This window comes from Chiloscyllium plagiosum, unplaced genomic scaffold (genome assembly GCF_037043375.1).
Source record: "Chiloscyllium plagiosum isolate Xiang-an unplaced genomic scaffold, Cpla_swu_hap1 HiC_scaffold_34, whole genome shotgun sequence".
Taxonomy (NCBI): domain Eukaryota; kingdom Metazoa; phylum Chordata; class Chondrichthyes; order Orectolobiformes; family Hemiscylliidae; genus Chiloscyllium; species Chiloscyllium plagiosum.
Genome location: NW_028270172.1, coordinates 5,972,173 through 5,988,060, shown reverse-complemented (window position 1 = coordinate 5,988,060; position 15,888 = coordinate 5,972,173).

Sequence of the window (15,888 nt, the reverse complement as noted above, 5' to 3'; positions counted from 1 at the left end):
CACATTTACCTGGCAATGCCCATAAGGAGCTAATGCAGCTTCTACAAAATAAAATATCATGAGTGCTGTAAATCTGAATTAAAAATCAGAAGTGCTGGAGAAACTCAACAGGGTCAGGAAGCATCTGTGGAAAGAGAGAGAGAGCAAGAGTTAACATTGAATCTAATATGACGCTTTTTTATGAACTCTGCTTGTCTCTCCAGAGGTGCTGCCAGACCCATTGAGATTCTCCAGGATTTTCTGGTTTTATTTGGGATGGCTCAGTGGTTAGCACTGCTGCTTCACAGCACCAGAGACCCGGGTTCAATTCCCGCCTCAGGTGACTCTCTGTGTTTGCACATTCTTCCCGTGTCTGCGTGGGTTTCCTCCGGGTGCTCCGGTTTCCTCCCACTATCCAAAAGAATGTGCAGGTTAGGTGAATTGGCCATGCTAAATTGCCCGTAGTGTTAGGTGAAGGGGTAAATGTAGGGGAATGGGTCTGGGTGGGTTGCGCTTCGGAGGGTCGGTTTGGACTTGTTGGGCTGAAGGGCCTGTTTCCACACTGTAAGTAATCTAATCTAATCTAATTCCAACATCTGCACACATGGTTAGTTAGAATTGTGTTACCTCCTGGTGCAAGGATAGTTGCACACAGCTCGCAGTGACAATGACAGAGACAGTTCTAGTGCTAGGTGACGTCTTCACCTCTCACCACCTCCCACAACCTACTGTTCTGTACTTTTTGAGAGAAGTTACTGTAGAATGGAATGCAAGCCAACCCTAATAGTAACTATCTCAGATCCATATATCTCCACTTAACTAACTATAAAAAGTGCCTATAGATTCTTTATCATTTGCCCACTCTCTTTTTGCTGCCTCTTCATTTATTTTTGTCAGTTACAACTTTGGTACAAAATGCAATTTGAAATGACATTGAAGGTTTGCTTAAGATTCATCGATTATCTTTTGAGTCACCACTTGTTTTTAGATGTTTCCTAGTGTTGGCAAAAAAAAATCTGCATGTATGTTTTAGAGTCTATTAAGTGCTTATGAGCAGCATTGTATTGTTGGAACACAGGGAAAGTGCAAGGGTATGGGAATAATTGACTCACTATGACAAAGAGCTGACACATAAAATGTGGATGGAATTGCCTCCTAGAAGTCGTATCATTCTGTGATTCTGCATGGCAACACACACATTGTTGCACACACACCACATAGCAACACAGCAACAAGATAAACGTCGAGGTGACTCTGTTCTCAGTGGTGTTTTTGATAAATATTGATCAGAAAATGAGAGAAAATGCCACTGCTCTACATTAAGAATAGTGCCATGGGATCTTTTAACAACTTCTTTGCATCTATAATTTGTATTCCTCACTTTGTTCAATCACCCTCTGATTTGTATGTCTTTGAACATGTCTATGATCTGCCTGTACTGCTTGCAAAACAAAACTTTTCAGTGTACTTTTGTGCATGTGACAATAATAAATCAAATAAAACAAACAAAATGTCTTTTGGTTTATTATCTCATCCAAAAGAGTAGGGACTTCAACAATTTCACACTCTTTCAGTACTGCACTGGAATGGGATTATGAACCCGCCCTCTGACTTCGGGGTAAGAGTGTTTCTTACTGAGTCACAGCTCACTCACCTTAAACCCACATCCTTTTATTAGTTAAAGTTGTCAGTTAAAATTGGGGTTGCAGTTCTTTTTTTTATTTGCTCCTGTGACATGAGAGTTGTTGAAAATTTTACTGCTTATTTGCTGTTCTAATTGCCCTTGAAGGTGCCCCCATCCAGTGCTGTTTCAAGTCCAGGAACAGGGACATATTTTTGCAAGAATAGGGCAGCTCACCATCACAGCCTGGAGGAGAAACATTGAGTCGTAAATGTTGACTAAGCCAGAATTAGAACCAAAAATAATGGAAATGTCCGATTTGACAATACTTGAAGAATAGTAGTGTGATGCCTTCTGCTCCTCTAATCCGAGCAGGGGGATCATTTCGATGATTTTCTGGATAATGTATGAGATTGATCAGTATTCCTAGCAGGATACAAATGTTGAAACAAAAACAGAAATTGATGATAAAGCTCTGTGGAAAGAAATCAGAGTTAATGTTTCAGATCCAGTGACCCTTCCTCAGGATATAAATGTTATTGATGTACAGACACCTTGGAGTAGAACATCACAGTCAGACAGCACATAAACTATATTGTGGTACAAGCCATTCTCGAACTAGGCAGGAGAGATAAAAAAAGAAGTAACCACAGGTTAGGGATCACTCTTTGGCTCACTAGCAAGCAGAATTATTGTTTAACAATGGGTTGTAAGAATTAGAAAATTAATTAATAACATTTCCCGTATTCATTTCTGCCCCCTCTGAATATTAAGGTCAAATTATTAAAGTCAATAGAGACTTAGAGCAATTCTCATTCACGCGTTGGGGAGTGGAAGGACAATGTTTCTTATCATTATACTCTTTTTCAAAATGGAGATTCTTTACATTTCAGAGAGATGTCACGTGACTATTTTTTATTCATTTGCGGGATAAGGGTGTTGCTGGCTAGGCCAGCATTTATTGCCCATCCTTAGTTGCCCTTGAGAAAGAGGTGCTGACTTGCAGTCCACCTGTTGTAGGGAGACCCACAATGCCCTTAAGGAGAGAATTCCAGGATTTTGACCTGGTGACAGTGAAGGAATGGCGATATATTTCTAAGTCAGGATGGTGAGTAGCTTGGAGGGGAACTTACAGGGGGCGCTGCTCCCATGTATCTGCTGCCCTTGTCCTTTTAGATAGAAATGGTCATGGGTTTGGAAGGTGCTGTCTGAGGATCTTTGATGAATTTCTGCCTGCATCTTCTAGATAGTACACACCTCTGCGACTGAGCATCAATGGAAGGAGTGGATGTGCTGCCAATCAAGTTGGCTGCTTTGTACTGGGTGGTGTCAAACTTCTTGAGGGTTGTTGGAGCTGCACCCATCCAGACAGAAGTTGCTGGAAAAGCTCAGCAGGTCTGGCAGCATCTGAGAAGAAAAGTCAAAGTTAATGTTTCGGGTCAAGAGACCCTTCCTCAGAACTGTGGAAGTTGTTCCTGATTTACAGCATCCATATTTCTTTTGGTTTTTGTTTAGCATTCCATCACACTCCTGACTTCTGCATTGTAGATGGTGGATAGGCTTTGGCCAGACAGTTGGTGAGTTACTTGCTGCAGTATTCCTAGCCTCTGACTTGCTCTTCAAGCCACTGTGTTTATGTGGTGAATCCAGTTGAGTTTCTGGTCAATGAATGTCAAGGAGTGGTGGTTAGATTGTCTCTTATTGGTGATGTTCATAGCCTACCATTTGTATGAAGTGCATATTATTTGCTACTCATCAGCCCAAGCCTGGATATTGCCCAGATCTTGTTGCATTTGAACATGGACTGCTTCAGTATTTGCGGAGTTGTAAATGGTGCTGAATATTGTGCAATCTTCAGAGACCTTATGCTGGAGAGAAGGTCATTGATCAAACAGCTGAACACGTTTGGGCCTAGGACACTACGCTGAGGAACTGCTGAGATGACTGACCTCCAAGAAACACGACCATCTTCCTATCTCCCATGTATGATTCCAGCCAGTGGAGAGCTTGCCCCTGAAAACCTCGGATCACAGTTTTGCTAGGACTCCTTGACGCCACACTCAGCCGAATGCAGCCTTGATATTAAGGGCTGTCACTCTCACCTCACCTCTGGAATTCAGCTCCATGTGTGAACCAAGGCTATAATGATGTCAGGAGCTGTGTGGTCCTGGCAGAGCCCAAACTGTGCATCTCTGAGCAGGTTACTGCTGAGCAGGTGCTGCTTGATGGCACTTTTGATGACACCTTTCATCACTCTACTGATGATCAAGAGTAGACTGATGAGGTGGTAATATGCCAGCTGAATTTGACCTGCTTGTTATGTACAGGACAGACCCAGTCAATTTTCCACATTGTCGCGTAGATGTCAGTGTTGTAACTGTACTGGAACAGCTTGGCCAGGGGAGCCATATGTTCTGGAGCACGAGTTTTCAGTATTATGACCTGAACGTCACCAGGGCCCTGATCCTTTCCAGTATCCAGTGTCTCCAATCATTTCCTGATGTCACATGGAGTGAATCAAATTGGCTGGAGATGGGTATCTGTGATGCTGGGGACCACTGGAGGAACCCGAGATGGATCTTCCACTCCGCACTTCTGGCTGAGATTTCTGTGAATGCTTTAGCCTTATCTTTTGCACTGATGTGTTAGGCTCTTCCATCATTGAGGACGGGGATACTTGTACACCTCATCCTCCAGTAAATGGTTTAACTGTCAACCACCATTCACAAATGGATGTGGAAGGATTTCAGAGCTTAGATCCGATCCATCGATTGTGGGATTGCTTAACTCTATCACTTGCTGCTTATGCTGTTAGGCATGCAGGTAGTCCTGTTTAGTAGCTTCACTAGGTTACACTTCGTTTTCAGGTATGCCTGGTGCTGCACCTGGCATGCCCTCCTACATTCTCCATTGAATCAGGGTTGATCCCCTGGCTTGATGGTAATGGTTGAGTGGGGGTTGTGCAGGGCCATGAGGTTACAGATTGTGCTGGAGTACAATTCTGCTGCTATTGATGGCCCTAATGCCTAATGGCTGCCCAGTTTTGAGTTGCTAGATCTGTTCGCAGTCTGTCCCATTTCGCACGGTGATAGTGCCACACAACACGATGGAGGGCATTCTCAATGTGAAGGCGGGACTTTGTCTCCACATTATGCGATGGTCCCTCTTACTGATACTTACCGATCATGGATAGATGCATTTGGAGTTAGCAGATTGATAAGGAAGAGGTCAAGTATGTTTTCCCTCTTGTTGGTTCCCTCACCACCTGCCGCAGACCCAAGCGAGCAATTATGTCCTTTCGGACCCAACCAGCTCCATCAGTAGGTACTGCTGCCGACGCAGTCTTGCTGGTGAGTGTTGAAATCCCCCACCCAGAGTACACTTTGTACTCTTGCCACTTTCAGTGCTTCCTCTGAGTATCATTCAACATCGAGGATTACAGATTCATCAGCTGAGGGAGAAGGTATGTAGTAATCAGCGGGAGGTTTCCTCGCCCATGTCTAACCTGAAATCATGAGGCCTCATGGGGTCCAAAGTCAATGTTGAGGACTCCCAGGGCAACTCCCTCCCGACTGTATCCCACTATGCCACCACCTCTGCTGGATCTGTCCTGCTGGTGGAACAGAACATATCCAGGGATGGCAATGGTGGTGTCTGGGACATTATCTGTAAAGCAAAAGTAAGGACTGCAGATGCTGGAAATCAGAGTCTAGATTAGCGTGGTGCTAGAAAAGCACAGCAGGTCAGGCAGCATCCGAGGAGCAGGAAAAGCCCTACATCAGGACTAAAGGCAGGGAGCCTCCAGGGTGGAGAGGTAAATGGGAGGGGGGTGGGGGGTGAGAAGAAGATAGCAAAGAGTACAATGGGTGGATGAGGGTGTGGATGAAGGTGATAGGTCAGAGAGGAGGGTGGAGCAGATAGGTGGGAAGGAGAATTGGCATATAGGGCAGGTCATGTGGATGGTGCTGAGCTGGAAGTTTGGAACTGGGGTAAGGTGGGGGGATGGGAAATGAGGAAACTGGTGAAGTCCACATTGATGCCTTGGGGTTGAAGTGTTCCGAGGTGGAAAATGAGGCGTTCTTCCTCCAGACGTCGGGTAGTGAGGAAGTGACGGTGGATTGACTCCATGATTATTACTACTTCAGGCTGTTGCTTGACTGATCTTTGAGCCAGCTCTCCCAATTTTGGCACTATCACCCAGAAGTTAGTGAGGAGGACCTAGCAGGGCCAACAGGGCTGTTTCTGCCATTGTCTTTTCTGGTGCCTTGGTCAATGCGAGGTCATAGAGTCATAGAGTTGTAGAGCATGCAAACAGACTCTTCAGTCCAACTCATCCATACTGACCATATAGTCTGAACTAATCTAGCCCCTTTGGCCAGCCTAAGGCCATATCCCTCTAAACTCTTCCCATTCATATACCCATCCAAATACCGTTTAAATGTTGTAATTATGCCAGCCTCCACCACTTCCTCTGGAAGCTCATTCCATACACATACCACCCTCTGGGTGAAAAAGTTGCCTCTTAGGTCCCTTTTAAATCGTTACCCTCTCACCCTTAACTCTTGCGATAATACTGTTAGGGCACTGCCTCCCCCAATGTTGCTGTAGAGAGAGCCAATGATAACTGAAGTTTTTGTTTTAAAAAGCAATCTCCTTAAAAATTGTGTTGTTATCATGGAACATAGGCCAGGGTCTGGAGGCTGAAGGTTGAGTGATCAAGCAAGCGCTTGGCTTTGCAGAAGGTTCATTGCATTGACCAGAGACTTTGGTGGCCAGGGGTGGGAACAAAGACCCGAGGAGCAGAGATCCTGATTCCTCAGAGCTGCCAGTCATTCAGAGACTGACAATTTTCCATTGCTGTTGGCGCCACTAGAAGCAGTGGTTGCTGTTGGTAATGCACCCATGAGAAGTTTGGAATGATTAAGGGACATCATTGGCTATGGCACTGGGTGGCTTTCAGTGCATCCCACCCTTTCCGACACTGCATTCCTTGGTCTGATACCAAGTGCACTCAAACAAGGGATTTCTCTCTTACACCTGGCAACTGGTAGAGAGAATCAATACTCATGATTGTGAGTTGGGTACAGATCAAATGAACTGCTTTCTTGTGGATGGTATTGAGAGTTCATCTAAGCCAGTGGAAATAATTCTATCACCTCCTGAACAGTGTCTTGTAGATGGTGGACACACTTTGTGGAGTAAGGAGGTGAATTACTCATGAAGAATTCCCTGTCTCTGACTCTGCTCTTGTAGCTACAGTACTTATACGACTGGCTCTCTTCAATTCCTAGTCAAATACAAGCCCAAGGATTTTATCATTGCTGAATGTTAAGGGTAGATGGTTTGATTCCTCTTGTTGGAGTTGGTCATTTCCTGGCACTTGTTGCACTGATGTTATCTCTCATTTCAATGCCCAAAATTGAATGTTGCCCAGGAGTTTATGCATGCTCCCTTAGTACTAGAGGTTGGAGGATGTGAAGGGTACTAACTTGCCAGTGTTGGAGCTGTACTGGAACAGTTCAGATATAGGATATGGCTAGTCTCAAACCATCTCAATACCAGTGCTGGAGTTGTCATCAGGACCCAGAGACTTTAGCATATACAGTACCTTAGCGATTTCCCGATATTATAATCGAGTGAATTGTATTTTACACGGCAAGTTATAATCTAGAGTACACTGCCTGATAGGGCAGTGAAACAAGATTCAGTAACAGCATTCAGCATTCAGAAGTGTTTTGGGTCAATACTTGAAAGGAAGCTATTTACATGGTGATAGGGAAAGAACTGAGTTGTAGGACTAAGCGGATACCTGTGGAAGAGCTGGCATCAGATGATAGGCCGAATGACCATCTTATGTAGTGTATAGGTCTGCAGTCAAGAGATTCTGAAGCTTGTCAAATCCTGATCTAGTCTTTATACTGAAATAGCTCATTTCGATCATCAAATTTCATTGAGTTTTTTTTTGGAGCTACCTGAGGGCACAAAAGCAATAACTCTCATTCTGAACACTCAAACACCTTTTTAAAGTGCGGTCTCACTGTAGTGAATTAGTCTTAATAGCTGTGAATCAGATCTTGTCAGTTTTCCTTGAGGCAATGTCAGTCCAATGTGATTCGTTCATAGACTGGGGTACTTTGCTATTTTTCTTGTCACACTTTGAGTCTGTATGTGTTCAAGGTATTGTTGATGAAAGAATGACTGAGAAAGAGACCAAAACCCTTGATGCTGCATTCTTTCCCAGTTTTGGTTTTGTTCTGTATTTTTAGAATTTACATCCATAAGGGATTGGGAATTAATTAGTATTTATTTTGAAACAAATTTAGATACAATATCTAAATCATATTATTGTACTATTCAGCTACTCCTGGGTGGCTCATGTTTGAAATATTCTTTTTTATGTACAGTAACACTGTTTGACCATATCTGATACTTTAGCACATCTTTTGTTCCCATTCAGTAAAATGCAAAGCATTGTATTCTGTTGTACACAACAATTTCAGCAGGTTCTCCCTTGGGCTGAAGATTGCATTGGTATGAAGTAGCAATGTATAACACAATGTATTCTTACACAGTACAATACAATTGATGCAGTCTATGCAAAGTGACAAGGCACTAAGCAAACCATCATGCTGTAGTGGTCTTCACTTTTCCTTGGGAATCTAACCAGTTGTTTAAAAGATCACTGGTCCCTATGCAGAGAATATAATGTTGTGGCAATGTGTCATTAGATGTGGAGAAGCAAAGACAATATTGCTTCCCAGGTCCTGGACATCAGGAAATGTAGACGAGAACCTGGAGGATGTAACCAACTTCTTACAGTTCCAGCTGTGATACCGTAAACAGTAAAGCTCTTCAGTGAGGAGTGATGAAGTGGCTTACCTTGGTTATTCATCCACCTTCTTTGTTGGTTGCAACAAAAGCAATTATTTAGAAAAGATCTCTCCCTCTGTCAATACCATTCTCCCAGTCCAAAATGACCTTGCATTTTCAAAGTAGCCAATTTATCCAGGCTGTCTTGAATTAACAAAAGGTCAGTTTATTTCTCAAATATAGAAAAAAGATTAGCAACTTAACACGTGCACACACTCGAAGTGAGATGAATCTGAAAGGATAAAAATTTCAAAAAAAATCATCCATGAATTGTTTGTGGAGAACAAAGAGTTCAGCACTGGGTAGATATTGTGTTGTATTGTTAACAATAGCAATGACAGAACAGATGATATTCAAGGTTTTTAGTTTTGTTACATATAGAAATTTGTTCATTTTAATTTTTTTTAAACTCTGGTTTGCAGCACAGAGAGAGGGGGGTGCCTTCCTTTATCTGCAACACAGTGATTAGCAGTTAGTTTTAGAGTCATAGAGCTGTACACCACAGAAATAGACCCTTTGTTCCAACTCATCCGTGCCAACCAGATATTGTAAAATAGTCCAGTCCCATTTGCCATAACTTGGCTCATATCCCTCTAAACCCTTCCTATTCACATACCCATTCAGATGCCTTTGAAATGTGTTTGTACCAGCCTCCACCACTTCCTCTGGCATCTCATTCCATACTTGCACCATCCTCTGCATGAAAAGGTTGCCCCTTAGGTCTCTTTTAAATGTTTCCCCCCTCACCTTAAACCCTCTAGTTCTGGAGTCCCCCAACCCAGGGAAAGACATTGACTATTTACCTTATCAATGCACCTTTTCCCTCAGAAAAGTGAAGACCACCACAGCCTGATGGTTTGCTTAGTGCCTTGTCACTCTGCATAGACTGCATCAATTGTTTTGTACTATGTAAGAACAGTTATATCAATGCTCCTCCTGATTTTACAAACCTGTATAATACCACCTCTCCGCTTCCGATGCTCCAGGAAAATAGCCCCAGCTTGTTCAGCCTCTCCCCACAACTCAAATCCTCCATCCCTGGCAATATCCTTGTCAATCTTTTCTGAACCCTTTCAAGTTTCACAACATCCTTGTAGATGGAGCATCCAGTGTTCCTACAGTACAGATAGAGGCCAATTGGCCCTTGGGTTTGTGCCAATTCCCCAAAGAGCATCCCATTCTATCCCCACATTTACCACTGGTAACCAACCTAGCCTGCTCACCACAGGGAAATTTAGCATAATTAATCAATTCACCTAACCTGCACTACAGGAAGAAACCGGGGCATTTGGAGGAAACCCATATAGGCCCAGAGAGAACATGCAAACTCCACACAGACAGTTGCCCAAGACTGGAATTGAACCTGAGTCCCTGGTGCTGTTAACCACTAAGCCTTTGGCTACCATGGATTTTGTTTTATTTTTTTCTTAAACAATTCAAAAGTTATGGTGATTCTGTTTGTGGGAAGGTTGTTCAGTTGCATGTGATGACATTTCTGGGTAGAAAATAAACAAGAAAAAGAAAAGGAATATTGCCATAGCCAAACAGTCCATAGGCCTACTACAGGAAGAGAGAAGACCATTGGTGATGATTTAATCTAAATGTCACCAAGCCTCAGGTGAGGGACAAGATTGAGAAGGAAGGACCTTCATAGTAACATCAGCTGATGTGGGAATTGAACCAGTGAAGTTGCCCTCTGACTTCACAGTATGCTAATACTCAATACATACTAGTACATGAGAGCATTCAGTCCCACTCTTTCTCCTCAATACAGCTGAAACTAGCTTTTCATCCCCTTGTTTATGTGTACAAGAAGTATAAAACAAAAAGGTCTGCGTGAGGGAAACTTTGCTGAGAAGGGAGAAATAGCCACCCATCTGATTATCTTTCACTATGTCTCTCCATGTTTGAGGCATCCATTAAAATTTACACTCTGATGGGTTTACACAGGACTTTATCAGACTAGAAGTTGCTGAATTTAATTCTGCAGTTCATTAAAAAAATCTTAAATATGTACATTCACAGATTTGGGAAACTCAGACAATTTTTTGTCAACAAGAGGGCGAATGTATTTTCTCCAACACATCTTTCTGCTCACCATGGCCATCAGACATAATGAAACTCTGTTGAAAGGACATGAATGGATCTCAGCCAACCTCCCCTCTACCACCACCTGAAGGAAGACTGTAGATTTCAAAATGTTAAGTGCCAACTTGACCTGACCTGGTAAGATTCCCTGTGGTGGATTGTTTTAAGAAGTAAAAAAATATGTAATCCAAGGCAAAGTGGTATGTTGGATCCAAAAACTGGCTGAGAGGAAGGAAGCAAGGGGTAATGCTTGAAAGATGCCTGTGTTTGGAAAATAGTTTCCACTATGGGGTTCAGCAAGGACCTTTGCAATTTGGGATGTACATTAATGATTTGGATTTAAATGTCAGGGCTATGAACAAGAAGATTGCAGATGACATGAAAATTGGTAGGGCGGTAAATAATGAGGAGGATCGCTGTAAACTGGAGGAGGTCAATGGATTCACCAGACAGGCAGAGCAGTGGAGAATGGAATTTAACCCTGAAAAGTGTGAGGTGATGCACTTGGGGAGTACTGACAAGACAAGGAATTACACAATGAATGATAGGACCTTGGAAAGCACTGAAGATCAAAGGGAACTTGGTGTCCATATAAGGACACTTAAGGTAACGGGTGGGAGTTGAAGGTGTCAAGTGGGATAATTGCTTTTATTAGCAGAAATACAGAGTACAAAAGCAGGGAACAAAAACAGAAATTGTTGGAAAAATGCAGCAGGTCTGGCAGCATATGTGGAGAGAAATCAGAGTTAACATTGCAGATCCAGTGACCCTTCTTCAGAACTTATGAACTTATGAAAATAACTCAAAATTCCCAACAAAAGCAGAGGACTTAAGCTGGAATAGTGAATGATGATTACCTACAGTGTGGAAACAGGCCCTTTGGCCCAACAAGTCCACACCGACCCGCCGAAGTGCAACCCACCCAGACCCATTCCCCTACACCTAACCTGCACATCTTCGGATGTGGGAGTAAATCGGAGCACCCGTAGCAGACACAGGGAGAATGTGCAAACTCCACACAGGGAGTCGCTTGAGGCGGGAAATGAACCCGGGTCTCTAGTACTGTGAGGCAGCAGTACTACCCACTGTGCCACCGTGCCGCCCATAGACCATTCTGAAAACAATAAATGCTGGAGATCACAGCGGGTCAGGCAGAATCCATGGAGAAAGAGAAAGTTAACATTTTGTGTCAATTTGACTTTTTATCAGAACTGAAGAGTGGAGGGGGCAGAATTTATGCTTGAGTTTGGCGGGGGAGGATGGGAATGGGCAGGGTGGTAGGGTGTGGAATGCTGGGGGAGAAAGGATGTTGATAGTTCGGATTAAGTGACCAGAATGTGGGAATAGCAGAATAATGATGTGTCTAACTACCAGACTTGAAAGTACAGAAAGTCCCACTAAACACATCTTCCTCTCACTCCCCTGTCTGCATTTTGCAGGAACAGTTATGGGCGGCACGGTGGCACAGTGGTTAGCACTGCTGCCTCACAGCGCCAGAGACTTGGGTTCAATTCCCGCCTCAGGCGACTGACTGTGTGGAGTTTGCACATTCTCCCCGTGTCTGCGTGGGTTTCCTCTAGGTGCTCCAGTTTCCTCCCACAGTCCAAAGATGTGCAGGTTAGGTGAATTGACCATGCTAAATTGTCCGTAGTGTTAGGTAAGGGGTAAATGTAGGGGTATGGGTGGTTTGCGCTTTGGTGGGTTGGTGTGGACTTGTTGGGCCGAAGGGCCTGTTTCCACACTGTAAAGTAAAGTAATCTAATCTAAAAAAAAAAGTTCTCTCTCAGACATCCTTGTCCATCAGCAACCACTAACACGACAGCTCCCTTCCTATGACACCCTCCCATGGCACCTTCCCATATAACAGCAGAAGGTGCAACACCTGCCCCTTCCCCTCCTCCCTGCTCCCCATCCAAGGGCCTAAACAGTCTTTCCAGCATTTCACCTGCACCTCCTCCAATCCTGTGTACTGTATTCATTGCACCCAATGTGGCCTATTCTACACTGGGGAAGCCACACATAGACTGGGTGACCGCTTTGTGGAGCCCCTCTGGTCTGTACACAAGCATAATCCTAACCTTCCTGTAGCCACACAGCGTTCTGCTTGCAAGACCCACCTGTCTGTCCTCGGCATGCTGCAATGTTCCAGAGAGTCCCAGCATAAACTGGAGGGACAACAGCTCATCTTCAGATTAGGCACTTTACAGCCTTCTGGACTTAATAGTGAGTTCAACACCTTCAAATTGTGAACCCGCTCCCATTCCTTCCCTTTCTTTTAGCTTTACTTGTTACATTCTCTGTCACCAGAGCCTTGCTTCCCTCTCCCCAACCTCAGTGGGACTGATTGTTCCTTCAGGTCTGGCATGTGGACACGTCATTGCTCTGCCATTCTCAAATTCTAATCACTTAATCTGAACTATCAACATTTATATATATATATACACACACACACACACACACACACACACACACACACACACACACACACACACACACACACACACACACACACACACACACACACACACACACACACACACACACACACACACACACACACACACACACACACACACACACCATGGATGCTGCCCTTCCACATTCACATCAGCTCCGATGAAGATACTTCTAGACCCGAAGTTTTAGCTTGCTCTCTCTCCATGGATGCTGTCTGACCCGCCATGACCTCCAGCATTTTTTGCTGTCAGGTCAGATTCCAGCATTTGCAGTCATTTGCCCCAGCCCGGTTAGGTCATAGCTGAAGTACTGCAGTTATTCTAATCACTACATGATAGAATAGAGTGGACGCTGGAGAAACTGTGGAGGAGATTGAGAGGATGCTGTCTGGGCTGTGAAGAAAAATTGGACCAGCTGGAGTTGTCTTGGGTGACACAAAAGGGTTACACCCTGAAGAAGGGTTACACCTGAAATGTTGACTTCTCCACCTCCTGATTCTGCCTGTTTTGCTGTGTTCGCCCAACCTCCTGCCTGTCTACCAGGGTGATACAAAAGGCAACAGCACTGGTACTCTAGGAGTAAGTGAGGACTGCAGATGCTGGAGATAAGAGTCAAGAGTGTGGTGCTGGAAAAGCACAGCAGGTCAGGCAACATCCGAGGAGCAGAATCGACATTTCAGTCAAAGCCCCTTCATCAGCCCTTCCTAATGAAGGGCTTATGCCCAAAATGTTGATTCTCCTGCTTCTCAGATATGGCTGACCTGCTGTGCTTTTCCAGCATCACGCTCTCAGCACAGCTAATTCTGTTATACACTTACTCTGCAGGCTTGCTTGATTTTTTATTCAAAAAAGCACAAATCATCTAATCAAGAGTTTTTTTTTTAACTTCCTTATAATTCTGCTTTGTCTTTTCAGTCAAACTTTTTTTTTCAAATTAGTGAGGAGAAAATAGCCCTGGAGATTGGTTTGACCTACTCTTTATTAAAATTCTATTTAGTAAGGTTCTTTATTTAGGTTATTAGCATTCCTCATTAGCTGGGCCATAGGAGGAATATAATAACGTTTGACTAACACAGTTTATTTGAACTTACTTCTCACAAACTAGCTTTTCACTCCTTCTGACACTGATGCTTTTGCTTTGTGCATTTTTCATATTTAATGTTGAAGGATGATCATTTCCTTTGATGGTGCGCAGATGGGAACAATGAAAGTGAATCTGGAAACTAAGTGAATTGAATTGTTTTCCACCTTGATTCCACCGCTGGAAGAAAACTATTCCTGTCAGAACCTAATTTGTGAAATTGTACCTTCCACATCCCATAATATTTCGGGGAATTCCTTTCTAAGTGGATTGAAAACAAGGGACCAGAATGAGGGCAGTTCCCTGAAATGTGGTTTCAGAAAGCTCATCAGGAACACATTAAAATAAAAACCCCTTCTCCCCTCCCATCTGTCAATAAAAGAGGCATTAGCATCAAGGTATTAAACGATGAGTTGAAGGAAGGAAATCAAGTGACTGAGGAAAGAATCGGTGATATAGTACTTGGAAGAAGAAAACCAGAATTTCTTCAGCTGCTTTGTCCATTTATAAATTAAAACCAAGAGGGCACTTAAGACACAAACAGACCATTTTTTCCATTGTACCTGTACCAGATGAAATTGTCATCATGCCTAATGTCTCTTCCTAGTAGGTCACTGCATCTCAAATGATTAAGAGTAATTTTTTTTTCATAAGATGAGTTTTTACCACTCCCATTCTTTGGTATGGAGCTAGGCAAAAACAATGACTGCAGATGCCGGAAACCAGATTCTGGATTAGTGGTGCTGGAAAAGCACAGCAGTTCGGGCAGCATCCGAGGAGCAGTAAAATCGACATTTCGGGCAAAAGCCCTTCATCAGGAATACAGTATCGACGTTTCGGGCAAAAGCTCTTCATCAGGAATACAGGCTGTAGACCCTGACTAGCTCTGAATGATACATTTTCACTCAACTCCTCTCTAACCATTCTGCCAATTGCTTTAAATCTATTCCCCTGGGCTCTTGATCTCCTTATTAATGAAAGCAAGTCCTTCGTATCCACACAGCCTCTCATAATTTTATACATCTTAATAAAAGCTACCTTTGACTTCCTCTGTTCTAAAGGAAACAATCCAGATTAGTTAATCTCTCCTCCATAAAATTTCTCTCTACGCAGCAATAATTCTCCCCTGTACCCTTCCAAGCAAGATCATTCCTGTCATGTAGCAGGCAGAACATTGCACAGCACTCCAATTATGGCTGAGCTAGTGGCTCATACACTTTCTGTTCGCCTTCACAATTCTTGTGTATCTGAAGATAGATAAAGTGGATAAGAAGGCAAGTGAGCTACTTGCCTGGCAATTTTCAGGGATCGATACACATGTACCCCAAGGTTCCTCTATACTTAACAATACATTTATGGTTTATTCCCTTGTTGAGTTTAAGTTCCTGAATAGGCCACCTCACAATCTGTGTTAGCTTTATACAATGTAACTTTGTAAGTATATTTACTACGTATGTATTCTGCACTGGATGCTAAGATTGTGTGAACTTGTCACAAATCTCTCCAATCACAAAATCCCATCCAAAAGGAACTAGGTTCTTTTTTTAATTCAAAGGTAACACATGGTAAAATCTCCAGGCTGTCTGAACTGGGACAAAGATTCAAAGTTAGGATTGAAGACATCCTCAGGCTGCCACAACTGAAAAGAAAATGACATAAGCTGCTCAACAATCCAAAGAGACAAACAGTTTGATGAAGAAATTGATGAGATGAGAGGAACAATACCTCACTAGGTTTGAGTGACTGTAAAAGGATATGACTGGGGGAAGGATATTTCTGAATATTAAGCTTGT